The sequence below is a fragment of the Panthera tigris genome, chromosome B1 (genome assembly GCF_018350195.1).
Source record: "Panthera tigris isolate Pti1 chromosome B1, P.tigris_Pti1_mat1.1, whole genome shotgun sequence".
NCBI classification, from domain to species: domain Eukaryota; kingdom Metazoa; phylum Chordata; class Mammalia; order Carnivora; family Felidae; genus Panthera; species Panthera tigris.
Window position 1 is genome coordinate 150,183,017 of NC_056663.1, and position 15,599 is coordinate 150,198,615.

Here is a 15,599-nt window from a genome sequence, read left to right on the forward strand (position 1 = left end):
GAATATCCTAAGCAGGCTCACAGAGTCCCACGAGGGACTGGGCTCCATCTCATGAACCATGAGATCATGACCTAAGATCATGAATGACCTGAGAAGAAACCAAGAGTTAGCCACTTAACCAACTGAGCCACCCAAGAGCCCTTGAAAACCCTTTTTTAAAAGTCTGGTTTAAGCCTTGCAAAAGGTTTCTGCTACTACCATTAAAATTACAAACTTTAAATTGCCATTGTATTCACCTGATATGTAATAATGTAATGCAGGGAAGCATTATCTTCATTCTAAATATATTTAAGTCTTTATAAAATAATAAAGACAAAACATATTTAATGGCAACAATAGGTTTTAGGGCTCTGTTAAACGTGAGAATAATTTGATCATTTTTCTGAATTATGTTCCCTTCTTGTTTGGTTTCTCAACAGCATTTTATATGGAGACATTTCTTGCTATGGCTAATAACTCGTTTTGCAAATAGCCCTTTTTTCAAATTATAAAGATTGATTATACAATTGAACAGTACAAATATTCATATATTTAGGTGTTTGTGAAATTGTTTTTCACAATGTTGAGTAATCAAGTTGACAGATTTGAGTGTGTGTGTGTGTGTGTGTGTGTGTGTGTGTGGCAAGCGCGTGTGTGTGTATGGGTATATAGCTGTGTCATGCACCCTGTCAGTTACTGGTATGGACTCCATGAAGGTGAAGGCTCTTTGCTCACAATCCATAAACCATATATCCAAGCTATTCTAATTCTTCTCATTTCTTTCCGTTGTCTGGAAGCTTGCATACACTAAGCTAGGGACTCTAAAGCTATACTTCTGCTGCATATAGATGTTCTGTTATTAAAATTTACACAAGGAGTATTTTCCAAATTCATGGAGAAGAAAATAAGAAATACCATTTTCTAAATTAAGTGTTATTTCTTAACCCTTTGTCATCTGCTATAAGAGCTTGAAGCTACATAGTGAAGGTTAGGGTAATGAATGCTAACAGAAAAACTGAAGGCATGTTTAGAACTGTAAAGCATTTTGTTAGACCAAGTGTGATTTCCATTTGCCTTTATGTAATATTGGCCCTTTCCGCTGGTAAAAAATGATTTATATTTTGAATCCTAAAATCCAATGTCAATATTTCCTAGTGTTCACCAAAGAATGCTTTGACTTCCAGACGCTCAGCCACATGAACACTGAGAATATCTGCACTGAGCTTTTAATTTGACACTTCCTCAGTCTCTTCATTTTCTCCTGTTTTCCTCTCTCCAGAATGCTGACTTACATTCTTGCTGTTGGGGATTGAAGTGAAGTAATTCTACCTATTGTCTCTACGGCCAGCTCTAACTTAACTGTTCTGCCCAAGGACAAAATGTAAGCATTCGCCCTCATACCCAATTCTCCAGTAAGGAAAACTGTCTGAAAATCACTGCCTGCCCCTCCCCCAATGTCTGCTGCTATTTTCCTCTTCCAACACAGAAGGTATCTTAGATTTTCTGGGAACAGACTCTGAACAGAGATTTGCATGCACAAAGCTTATGAGGGATACTCTCAGGAATAACATCTGTTGGGAAGGAAGCAGGAATGTAGGGAAAGAAGAAAATTACAGTGTGGTTGGAATAATGCTATTGGAATAATGGCCTTAGCATTATTCCTGCATGGAACTCTGGAGTTAGGGTGACCATCAGAAATGTCTCAAATTGAGGCATGAGCCTGGGGTGATTTACTGTCCCTTCTGATGGCTCATTGGATGACTGCCAGTCCAAGGGAAGCATATAACCTTGGGTGAGGTCACTTTCACCTTCCAAGGTATTCTAGCAGTGCAGGCAAGAATGCCTTCTTCCCAAAGGCAGGTTGTATGGGTGATGAACCAAAGCATTCAACTGACTACTGACTAGAGTCAGTCACGAAAATTTGCTGGCCTTTCATTTTCCTAATTGCTATGACATAGCTTTCTGTGTAAAGAAGTGCCATTTTGTTTTTAACCATTAAAGTCTTTTAAGACAAATAGTTTAAGGTATTCAAATAATTAGTTTCAATCATTTGTATGTAAGTATACAGATAAGGATAGATAAATATGTGGAGATAATCTTATGAAATAAATACTGGCATTTTGAAAGTGATTCCCAAATTGAGGTTATAGCCAATAACCAAATAATGCTGCATCGTGTGCAGAATAGGTGAATTTTTTTTTAATTATAAATGTTTTATCCTCACAGATTATCTAGATCAACTAAGTGTTATAAATGCATTTTCTTATTCTTCTCTGGCCTGAAGCAAAGGAATATAAGAAAATATCAAATATTACTTATATCTCAATACTAATTATATTGAGCTATAATATGTGTAGGTAACAGGAATCATTGTTTTCTATCTGAGAAATGTTTACTTGGAATCAAAATTGGGGAAAACTACTTAGTATTATAACAGGATACATGGGGTGCCTGCATGTCTTAGTCCTTGAGCATCTGACTCTTGATTTTGGCTCAGGTCATGATCCCAGCGTCTTGGGATTCAGTTCCATGTTGGGCTCTGTACTGAGTGGGAAGCCTGCTTGAGATTCTCTCTCTCTCTCCTCCTGCTCCTCTCCCCTGCTCGCATGTTCTCTAATATGTTTTGTTAAAAAAAAACCACAGAAAAACAAAATCAGAATAAGTAAACCATAAATTTATTCTTAGAACTTTTATAAACCTTATTGTGAGAATTAAAATTTTGTTATAGCTTTCAATCAAAATTGTTGTTTTGATTGCACTCTGTTTAGATAAAATCTATCGCCACTTGTGTCTATTTTGAGATCTATTGTTATTGAGGAAATCTTATTATATGACCACATTTTGAGGCATAACTTTGATTTGTACCATATTACTTTCTCTTCCTGTACTCCTATAGCCAATTGAGAATTCTATCTCAATATAATAAAGCAGATTCCATCATTTGTAATGAAATAAACCTGCTATGGGTTTTATTGAAGTGAGGATAAATCCTGAATATCCACTTATGATTCTTACATTTATTCACTCAAAAATATTTATTATTCACCTATTATGCACATCACATTTGGCCTTAATCTGTTGGAATATTTGGAAGTCTACTGAAAAATTATATATCTCAGAAAGGTCAGTGGAACTGATGATTAATAGATTCACTTTATAGAATATCCAAATTAGCTATTTCTAATGTCCAGAAAATATAGAAATTTAATAAATTGAATTACATATACTTAAGTATTTAGTGTCAAATAATTTCTATTGTTTAGCCACCTATTGTATCATGTATTTGGTTTGTAAAAATTATCTACACTGGAAACACTGGTGAGCAAAGCATTGTATTAATTTGTGGTGGCATCTTATTCATACTGTTTTAGGCAAAAGGTATTCTAAAAAGGTGAACAATTACAGAAAAACGGTAGTACATTTGCAGTTTAAAGTTTTGCCACAAGTCAAAACTATTGAAGCCTCAGACTGTTCACTCTAGTGTTAAGGTGAAGTTCGAACAGTTACATAGTTTTTCAGGCATTTTGGAGCAATAATCTAGTAGTTCACTGCTTGAATATTGAAGTGTCACTTCTGGGAGTAACAGACCTACTGAGTCACATCTTATAATTGGAAAAGCCCGACTCCTAAGTCAGAAACACATTTATGTTACATTTTCAATGTGTTTGCACTGGCAGTTATAGAACTTAGGAAATTTTATGTTCTTGTACAATTTATACAGGTAATGGATTTATTCATCCTCTTTTTTTTTCTTTTTATATGTAACGTTGATTTAGGTGATACCATACATTTAGGCGTATTTTTAATTCTATAGCAGTCATTACTCTAGCTTTAAGAAAGAAAGAGCAGACAATTTATGTTCAAAAACTCAGATCATAATAGGTTATCTTTTACATTTTGAAAGACTTTGTGAGTTTTCACCTGCCACAAATATCTACAAATGCTCTGTTTAACACAAGTGTATTCTGCAGTGGGCAAATTTGCACATTCATGGGTTATGCACAAATCTCCTATGAAATACGGAGACTACCTGTCTCTTTCAGAAAAGGCTGCAACCAGTTTTCTCTCCTTGTCATCCCTGGGTCTGAAATAGCAAATGGAAGTTAATTATTTTCAATGGATTATTACCTTAGAATAATTGATAGAAATTTCAATGAGTGAAAAGAACCCTTGGCTGAGAAAATATCGTGGCTAGGGGCACCTGAGTGGCTCAGTGTGTTAAGCATCCGACTTTGGTTCATATCATGATCTCACAGTTTGTGAGTTTGGGCCCCATGTCAGGCTCTGTGCTGACAGTTCAGAGCCTAGAGCCTGCTTTGGATTCTGTGTCTCCCTCTCTCTCTGCCTCTCCCCTGCTCGTGCTCTGTCTCTCTGTCTCCCTCTGTCAAAAATAAATAAACATTAAAAAATTAAAAAGAAAATATTGTGGCTAGGGAAATATTAATTATTCTAAATATTATGCTTTATCAAAAGCACATTCATAAACAAGTAGACAAATTTAGAGAGGTTAATAAAAATTACTAAAGATATGCTTTGCAAATTTACTTTAGTTAAAAGGGTCCTATCTGAGTTAAGTACCACATCACATAGAGGACCCTGAATCCGACCTTAATTTAGGATTCTATACTCATGAGCAACTCCTGAAATAGACTACTTATTTTAACTGGTAATTATACACACACACACACACACACACACACACACACACACACACACACACACAAAATAGTGATATTCTAGTGAAATAGAATTCTTGTGTACAGGACCTACCTTGCGTTATATAATTAAAGTATGCTGTGTCATCATTCTGACTGTTGTGTTGTAGTTGGGGCTCATTAACGCAAAACATTGCTCAAGGTATTTAACTTCTGAGTTTTGAACCTAACTGAAAAGAATAATTACAAATGCAATGTGTAAATGAGGTAGAATCACGTTCTTCTGAGTTTGCTTTGCTTAATCTATTTAAAATTTCTGTGAGTTGGACTTGCCCAAACGTTAACCATAAAAAGGACAAAACACTCTCACAAGCCGAAAAACATTGTAATTTATAAAAAATAATACGATGCCCATAGGGGACTAACCTTAAATCAATGCCAGGTTGGGTTTCGAAATATTTTTAGCGTGTTTAAGTTGTACAAGATTTAGATGCTTTGCAGAGACATAATAAAAGATGACAGGTTAATTAAATATTGGAGATGCGCCAAAACACAGATCCCTCCTCATCACAGGGTTCAGCAGGTGCTTCCTTCTCAAGTGTTATATCTCAGTTGTAGGGAAGTTCACAAACTAATTAGGATCATGCTGGATGACTGGTTATTACTTGAATAACTTGGTATTCAGGGTTTAGGAATATTAACATGATATAACACTGGAGGAGCATGCAAACATTTACTAATAAAGTTTGTATTAACCCACACAAGTGCTATGCTTGTTTCTTTGTGTGTTTTTTGTTTTTTGTGCTTTTTTAGAAATTTCACTTAAAATGAGCAGAAATAGCACATGGGGAAACAAAGATACAAAAATCTGTCTCACAAAAAGCAACCAAAAGTAAATCTAAGAGATCATTATTTCCTAAACTTGTGATGACATTGTTAAGGGGTTGTTATATTGCAGGGTTAGCTTTGTCTGAATATTATCAGTTCCTTGATGATTTTTTTTGATAGACCAAATAATCTAAATTATAATCTTGCTTACACTAGAGTATCAGAATTCTAGGAACTTCTTAGAATTTTCTAATCAGATTATCTCTGTTTATATTTTCTTTTTTATCTGTTTATACACTCCCACCTTCCACAGATGAAGATCTCTTTGAGGAACTTCATCTTTCATGTTTGCCAAGAAAATCTAGTATCAGAATAATTATAAGAGAAACTCATTAAGTATTTAAGGTAAATTAATAACAGATTACAATGTTAATTATAGATCACTTACTTCAATGTATAATTTTTATATTATTGCAATTTATAATTAGTAACAGATTATATAAATTGAATTTTTAGTAGGTTAACTTTCTATGTTTTGAACCCAATTGCCTGAGGGTATCCAAACACATCTTTATTCCTCATACAGAATCTCTTGTAAATCCTGTATCTGTGGATTTTCAGTGAATCACACATACAAACACATACTATAAACACTGATTACATTTTTATAACCTTTTTCTTTTCATTCTGAAGTGCAATCAAGTCTCATTTCTGTGCACCCAACCCATGCCATATAAATAAATCTATATTAATGGGACACTTTAAAATAGAGTCATAACAAGAAAGAGTAAATCACACAAAAAGTCAGTCATTTATATTTACCATTTAGAATCTCTTCACTCAAAGGCATGCATATTTTATAAGGAAACCATAACTGCACCAGATATTGGAGAGAAAATTATGACTCTGCTTGACCATGTGGTACCAGACAAATGTACCAGTTTTGGGTCCCAAAATGGTGAAATGCCTTCAAGCCAATCTGAAAGAAATAATAACAATTTGAAATAATGTGTGCTTAGTTTTCATTTGTACACCTCTGAGTACACTATTAATTTTGTGGTTAAAGGGCTATTACAGAAAAGAACAGAATGAAGTAATATTCAGCAGGTGCTAGACAATATGTGCACACGGTAAGCATCAGGGAGCCACCTGGGTTTGTCTAACTCCAGCCAAATCAATCTTTTATCCAATAATGAAAGATGATTCAGACATAGAGGGAAAGAGAGCACAGCATTGTATATTATTCCTAATGCAGTGATATACTTTTAGTGCAGATTAACTATTTGAAATCTCTCTTCCTCTCGCTCTCCATATACATATATTTATATACACAGATACATACATATGAAAATATCAATCTGTATAAATATAGATAACTGTATTTCTACAGGCCTTCTTTGAAAGTTGAAATGTCCTAAAAGGAACTGGCTAGGCTGGATACAGCCTTTCTTTTCTCTAGTATTGAATTAAGAAGGAAAATATGTGTCATTCCCCAAGCAATAGCAATCAATAAGCATTTATAGCATGCTTATTAATATTTTTGAGCATTATTAATGGTGGCTAGATCTGTGTAATTAGTGTCAGGTTTTAGAATTAATTTATTTGTTCACCAAAGATTTAGGGAGTTTAAGCTGTGTCTAAGAGAGTTGCTACTGTGTGGTACATGGGATTCAGTTAATTGTGTCTTAGTTTCTTTCCTTTCATTTACAAAATAGAGACAATAATAGCTCTATTTATTGAGGTTGTTTAGGAAGATGTAATAAGCTGATACAAAGAAAATTCTTGGAAGAATGTCTATTAGCACTTAGTAAGCACTGAATATATGGTAGAATACAGATAACATGCTATTTTTATGTTTTGATTAAAGAGATAAGCTCTAATTTTTTTTATGTTTATTCATTTTTGAAAGACAGAGACAGAGCACAAGCAGGGGTGGGGCAGAGAGAGAGGGGGACACAGAATCTGAAGCAGGCTCCAGACTCTGAGCTGTCAGCACAGAGCCCGACGTGGGGCTCGAACTCACAAACCGCAAGATCATGACCTGAACGGAAGTCAGATGCTCAACCGACTGAGCCACCCAGGCACTCCAAGAGATAAGCCCTAATTAAATCTTATACCAAATGCTGAGGGTCTGTCCAGACTTCTTCGTTTATTAGATACTATTTAAGTGGGAAAGACAGGTATTTACCAGGGGTTAGAATATTTTTTCCCTGAAATAATATTACTTTGATAGACATGGACTTTTAACTCTGTGAAGGCATTCTTTGCAGTGGGAAAGAAGAGCATGATGATTTTTAAGATTATGGCTTTGCCAATTTTTTTTTTTTTTTGGTCTTTTCTATGGTCAGCAGCTTTTTTATCCCTCAGGTTATAGAAGAGGTAGCACACATCTCTGATATTACTTCACAGGTGCTAATGCTGTTTATAAACCATCGGTGAGAAATGGTTGAATACCAATGTATAGTTTGCCTTACTTGTAGGAGGTATGAGAAAAGGTTAATACAGGGGATAAAAATGCTGTTTCCAGTATCCCAGTGGGTATTAGAGCCGAGCAGCTGAATGCTCTCATCCTTGGTAAGAAGCATGAGACTTGAGATGTAATAAAGTTTTATGATTTTGGTAAAATCATTAAATTCTCTGGGCCATTGTGTTATTATCTTAATGATGAAGACGCTAGTTTAGTAAGGTACCATTGAGTACTAAAATGTTAGTATCTGTTCTGGTACACTTTTTGTAAGCTAAAAGAATGTCTCCTTTTACAGTTTACTGCAGTAGACGTGGAGTGACAATCATTCCTATCATTTTCAGTCTTTGAGTAGACAACCCTTACATAGAATTTTAAAAGAAAACGTGAAATATTCTCCATATTTCCTAGTCATGTCAACTATAAAATACTTTAAACTACTTCAAGGAAGTGGCAGGTGCAAAAGTTTCTGTTACTGTTCAGCTGTAGGACAGAAATGTTTAACTCTTTGGAATATCAGTCTAGTTTTCTGAGTTCATCATAAACAAACTAAATATTTTTATGAAAAGTGTCAATAAAAATCCCAGAAATGGTTGTGTTACCAAACAGTATGGAGCAGATGATATATCAGTATTTAATTTCCTACTGCATTAGATCTCTGCCTCCAAAGAAAATTATAAATTACTATAGATATTTTCTGAATATGTGCAGCTCCATTCTTCACTGAACAAACTAAGTTGAAGAATGTAGCTTGAAGTGTATTGAAAAATTAAAAAAAAATTATTAGGGGAAGAAGAGAATATTTTTTCCTGGTCTAAAAAATGTATTTAGAGAATATGCATCAATTTAATCTTTAAACCAAATTTATTACAAAATGTGCTAAGGCAGTGAACATGTTTTAAACGGTGTTCGTCTTTTTAAGGCGGGAAATAAGTTGCCTTTACAATTTAATTCTAATCCATTTGGTTAGACAAGTTAAATGTGAGAATGTAAATAGAGAACCTGAAGAGAAGAGGAAAAAATCTCTTTGGAAACAGGCTATTTTTTTTGTACCACTCTGTTAATTTGTCAAGACAAGGGTGTGAGCAAATTCAGGGTCAGAATGATTTATGGTGATTCATTCATTTTAATTATCTTTCTAAAGTTTTGAATAAACACTACTCAAACTCTTTTGGTCTTCTCTTTTTGGTTAATGGGCCTTTTATAAGAACATTGCATTGTAATTAAGTGATCAAATTCAGGCTGCTACAATAGAAAAAGCCATAAACTGCTTTCAGATTTCAGGAAGTGCAAAATCATCTCATTTCCTCTGACACCATAACTTTTATTGTTTGATTCATGCTTCTTCAACCTTTCTACCTCGTTTCTAAAACAGACCTTAGGTAACACTGAAAAAAAAAAAAAAAACTAGAATATATAGAAAACTAGAAACAAAGAGAAGATTATTTCTGGGAGGATAATGAGAATCAACTGAGATTCCAAAAGAAAGACACTTGGTCATGGAGAAGAGGACAATAAAGAAAAGCTCAAAAATATTGCTCATTTATTTCAACACTATAGAAGTTTTCAAATCCAGTTTTATTGCTTAGGAATGAGCACTTGAACCATAAATAATGGTCCTTTATTTTTAGAAGGTATCCAGGATTAGATATAACAATGCCTTCATGTGCTTCAAAGTAACTTATTCCCCCAAGCAATCATGATAAATAGAAAAGTCCACTGTCATCTGAAACATTTAACTCTTCTATTGAGTTTCCCAAGTGTGTGCTCATTTTCCCCAAAGTAAGATTAAAAACAATTGTATGCAAACATTTCTGTGTCTTACACTATTCTAGTTTCTCTGAGGTATAAACAATAAATTTCCCCAGTGCCTCACTCATTTCCAGATCTTATTCCAAAAGAGTGCACAAACTAATTAAGAAAAATGCATTTATTAAAAAATCCTGGGAATTTTTTGTTATCTCAGATGAGCACAGTACTTTGCAACAATTAAAAGCCTGCTTCGACCTGCATTAAAAGCTTTGCTAAGGGGCGCCTGGATGGCTCAGTCTGCTAAGAGTCCAACTTTGGCTCAGATCATGATCTCACAGTTCATGAATTTGAGCCCCGGGTCAGGTTCTGTGCTGACAGCTCAGAGCCTGGATCCTGGAGCCTGCTTTCGATTCTGTGTCTCCCTGTCTCTCTGCCCCTCCCCTGCTTGTGCAAGCTTTCTATCTCTTTCTCTCTCTCTCTCTCTCTCAATAATAGATAAACATTTAAAAAAAATTAAAAAAAAACTTTGCCTATAGTAGCATCATATACTTTGTTACTTCCAACTGCTTTGATTTGAGCATATATATTTTAAAAATTGATTCCTGCAAAGTTTGAAAGTCTAGAAGAGGGGAAAACCCATTATTAGCCTTAGAAATTCTATTTCTATCATTTTAAGGGTTAAATGTAAGATCTTTTGCAAAGATAGACTCAAAGTCTAGGAAGTTAACACTGATTCAACTACCAGTAATCCAAAGTGGGGAAGAGCAGAGAAATGCCTTCAAAGACACAGACTAAAATCCTTTAGGGAAAAAGAAACCATTGAGATTTAGCAGTTTAGAAGAACTGCATACCATGACAACTGAAGATACTTGTGGTTCTTCGAAATGAAAAACATTTCTTAGTTTTCTTACTAGACCAATAAGCAGTAGTCTAAACAGAAGTAGCTGAAGCTAACTCATTTGCATTTCCTTACGGACATGTGTGTGTAAGTCTGTTCTTAAGAAAAAAAATCAGAAGATGAAAGAAAAATTAAAATCTCATCTTAACCATGTATCTTCAGATATTGTGCACCGAAAGGTACAAACCTCATGAAATGTTTCTGCGGGATATGTTATGACAAAGAGGTTTTAAACTCCTCAATGTAACTGACAACGAGGCAGGTGATTAAAAGGAAGGAAAGACTATAAGTTACAAGCATGATGAGAGAGATACTCAGATTTCATTAATTTACACATCTTTCTTTCCATGTTTCTCCTTGCCCATGCTGGCTCTAACATGCTGTGCCCAGACAAGGACTAATTTTCTCACCGCTCCTTACATATAGGTGAGACCATTTGAATATTTCTCTCTTAATGACATTTGAAGCGAAGGAATATATGACACTTTGAAGCCAATGATTTTAATTATTTTCAAGCCTCTTCTTCTCGTTTTAAACTCACCTATGTTGGTGTTGGGAATCCCAGGTGGATACCCTACACTAAAATTATGACGAGTTGCTTATACTGTACATGAGCATTATGTCACTGGGAAAATTATTTCTTGAGTCACTTCAATGAAGTGGCTACTGATGATGACTTCCATGTAGCAAAGCTACAGCCTGAAGATCTGCTGCTTGATCTGACATAAGTTCTGAATTTGGGGGCTTGTGACAACTTTATTTCTCACTTTAATTAATAAAATTGCAATCTGTTTTTTTTTTCCTTCAGTCTCCACTCTTTAGTTAGCATAAGACAGTCCCTGAGGGACTGATTATCCCTGAAAATAGAAAGAAGGGCATCCCTGAGCTTCTAAGGCAGAGAGCCAGATGCAGCCAGCCTTCTCTTTGATCATTTTATTATAATTTACATCTTCATTCATCCTAATCATTTTTAAGATGGGATATAAATGTGCTTGTTTCCAAGTAATCCATCTTTAGAACCCTAGTTTAACAATCTCTGCCTTTCTTATAAAATGTTAATGTTTTATTTTAAATCAAATACTAAGTTATATTGAGTACATTTGACCAGAAAGAAATTTGTCATACTGGTACATAGAAATTTTTGAGGTTATTAATAAATACATAAGTTGAATGTGATTCATTTTTTCTTGGAGGTATGTGTGGAATTCTGCATCTGCTTTTTTTTTTTAATTTTTTTTAACGTTTATTTATTTTTGAGACAGAGACAGAGCATGAACGGGAGAGGGTCAGAGAGAGAGGGAGACACAGAATCTGAAACAGGCTCCAGGCTCTGAGCTGTCAGCACAGAGCCCGACGTGGGGCTTGAACTCACGAACCCGCAAGATCATGACCTGAGCCGAAGTCGGAGGCTTAACTGACTGAGCCACCCAGGCACCCCTGCATCTGCTTTTATATTGAAATCTTACACAGTACATCCCCATATTTGGAAGATGTCATGGTGAAAGTGGTGGGCAGAATAATAAACCCTTAAAAATGTGCTAAACACAATCCCTGGAATGTGTATATTGTTACTTTACATGGCAAAGAGTCAAAGGGCCTTTGCAGAAATGAATAGGGATATGTATTCTGAGATGGGAAATTATCCTGGATTATCCAATTGACCAAATCTAATCACATGAGTCCTTAAAAGCACGAAACTTTCTTGGCAGAGCTTAGAGACAGATGTGATCATGAAGAAGGGTCCAAGAACTGAAATAGTGTTGCCTTTGCAGATTAGGGAAGGAGAGCCCAAGCTAAGGGATGTATAGATCTCTGGAAGCTAGAAAAGGCATGGAAACAGGTTTCCCCTAGAGCATTCTTGGGAGGGGGGAAACACAGCCATCTTGACATCCTGAAATCTGTGGGGGACTTTTGACCTTCAGAAATGTAAAATAACAAATTTGTGTTGTTTTAGCTGCTAAATTTCTGGTAATGTGTTAGTATGGCAGTAGAAAACCAACATAGTAAATAATTTACATAGATTATAAGGAGATACTTGTGAAGGCACCATGTCATCTTGAAGATGAAGGACAAGAATAAAACAGAAGAAGAACTCTCAGAGAACCAACTGCACAAACAGCATATCATGGAGTCTCTTAGGGGAGTCTACATCTCACTAATGACTTTTAAAGGAGCAGTATCATTTGTACACAAAGGACACTCTTAACGGGACAAAGATGGTATGATCTCAAATTTGGGAAAAGCATGAAGTTGAAAGATTTTGGGTGATAATAGAAGATGCACCAAGTATGAAAATATTTAAAATAGGATGCCAGCCTGTTTTTTTTTTTTTTTTTTTTTTCTCACTGATATTCTTACCAACAGGACAGTAGACTAAGTATCCATGATCCAATTAAAAGAAACCTGGAAGTCTCACTCACTGTAGCCAGCCTGGATTCTGCCTTCTCCCACTGCCTGGTCTCTGCATCCACTGCCTCCACTAACGGCAATAGTAGAGGAGATTGCTGGGCTCGTCATTGACAATGGCTCTGACAAGCTCAAGGCAGGCTTTGCTGGGGATGATATCCCCTGGCCATTTTCCCGCCCATGGTTGAGTGCCCCGGCAACAGGGCATTATCATGAGCAGGGACCAGAAGGACTCCTACATAGGTGATGAGGCCCAAATCAAACCGGGCATCCTGACCCTCAAGTACCCCACTGAACATGGCATTGTTACCAACTGGGATGACATGGAGAAGATGGCACCATACCTTGTACAATGAGCTGTGTGTGGCTCCTGAGGAGCACCTCGTGCTGCTGACCAAGGCCCCATTGAACCCAAAGGCTAGCCATGAAAAGATGACTCAGATCATGTTCCAGACCTTCAATACCCTAGCCATGTACATGCCCATCCAGGCTGTTCCCTCTTCGTATGCTTCTGGCCATGCCACTGGTATTGTCATGGGCTCTGGGGATGGGGTCACCCACACCATGCCCATCTATGATGGGTACACCCTGCCCCAAGCCATCCTGCATCTGGACCTGGATGGCTGCTACCTGATGGAACCACCTCATGAAGACTCTTGGGTAGCTTGACTACAGCTTCACCACCACCACCGCAGAATGGGAAATTGTGAGTGACATCAGGGAGAAGCTCTGTTATGTTGCCCTGGATTTCGAGCAGGAGATGGCCACTGCCACCCCTTCATCCTTCCTGGAGAAGATCTATGAGCTGCCTATGTGCAGGTGATTACCATTGGCAGTGAGTGGTTCTGCTGTCCTGAGTGCTCCTCCAGCTCTCCTTTCTGTGTATGGACTCCTGTGGTATCCACAAGACCACCTTCAACTCTATCTTGAAGTGTGACGTTGATATCTGAAAGGACTGCTATGCTAACATGGTGCTGTCTGGTGGGACCATCATATACCCGGGCATTGCCAACAGGATGCAGAAGGAGATGACAGCCCAGCCTGATGAAAATCAAGATAATCTCTGGTGCTGTCTGGTGGGACCATCATATACCTGGGCATTGCCAACAGGATGCAGAAGGAGATCACAGCCCAGCCTGATGAAAATCAAGATAATCTCTTCTCCTGTACTTAAGTACTCTGTGTGGATTGGGGGCTACATTCTGCTGTCTATCTTCCAGCAGATGCAGATCAGCAAGCAGGATTGTGATGGGTCTGGCCTCTCCATCATCCATCACAAATGCTTCTAAACGGAGGACATGTGTAACATTTGCTACATGAGTGAATTCTGAGGTATACATTTGCCCAAATGTATACACCTCATGCTAGCCCCATGAAACTGGAATAAGCCTTTGAAAATAAACTTGTCTTTGAAGCTTGTATCTGATATCTGCACTGGATTGTAGGACTTATTTATTTATTTATTTATTTATTTATTTATTTATTTATTTTGCATGTGAAATTCCAGTTTTCCTAATACCATTTAATGAAGATACTATCCTTTCCCCACTGAGTATTCTTGGCTCCCCTGTCCACTATTAATTGCCCATAATTACTCTTGGGCTTTTCATTCTGTTCCATAAAGTCTATGTCTGTTTTTATTCCTATACCATACTGTTTTGATTACTATAGTAATTATTGTAGAAAATTTGAAACCAAGAAGTGTGATGTCTACAACTTTATTCTTAATATTGCTTAACATTTCAAGGTCTTTGCTGGTACCATTTGAATTTCTGTGAAAAATTCATTGGGATTTTGATAGAGATTGCATTAAATCTATAGACTGGGGTAGTATTTTTTTTAAAAATAATATTAACACTTCTGATCCATGAACACAAAATATCTATTTGTGTTTTCTTCTATTTCTTTCATCATCTTATATTTTTCAGAGTTGAGATCTTTCTCCTCATAGGGTAAATGTATTCCTAAATATTTCATTATTTTTTGATGCTCTGGTAAATGGAATTTGATAGATAACAGATAGATAGCAGATATTTTTTTCAGACATTGTTGTTGTATAGATATGTAAGTGTTTTTTGTCTGTTGATTTTGTATCCTAAACCTATACTGAGTTTATTATTCTATCAGTTTTTCTGGTGACATTTTTAGTATTATCTACATTAAAGATCATGTCATCAACAAACATACAAGGTAACTTTTTTCTTTCTAATTTGGATGTCTTTTATTTCTTTTTCTTGCCTAATCATTCTGGTTAGGACTTATGGTACTATGTTGAATAAAAGTGGCAAGAGTGGGCATCCTTGTCTTGTTCCTAATCTCAGACGGAAAGCCTACAACCTACCGTCATTGAGTATATTAGTTGTGGACTTGTCATGTGTGGTTTTCAATATGTTGAGATATGTTTATTCTATACCCAATTTTTTTGAGAGTTTTTATCAAGACAGGATGTTGAATGTTATCTTTTAGCGTATCTACCTAGATGATCTTATGATTTTTGTCTTTCATTCTATTAATGTGGTATATCACATTTATTGATTTGCGTATGTGAAACTGTTCTTGCATCACAGGGATAAGTCCCCTTTGATCATGACATGACCTTTTTCATGTGCTGTTGAAT

General features: G+C 36.1%; 1 pseudogene; it reads left to right on the plus strand.

Annotated features, from left to right (window-relative positions):
* The window catches only part of LOC102958944, a 53,244-nt pseudogene extending 38,973 nt beyond the window's left edge, over positions 1-14,271 (plus strand).
* The last annotated feature ends 1,328 nt before the right edge of the window (positions 14,272-15,599 follow it).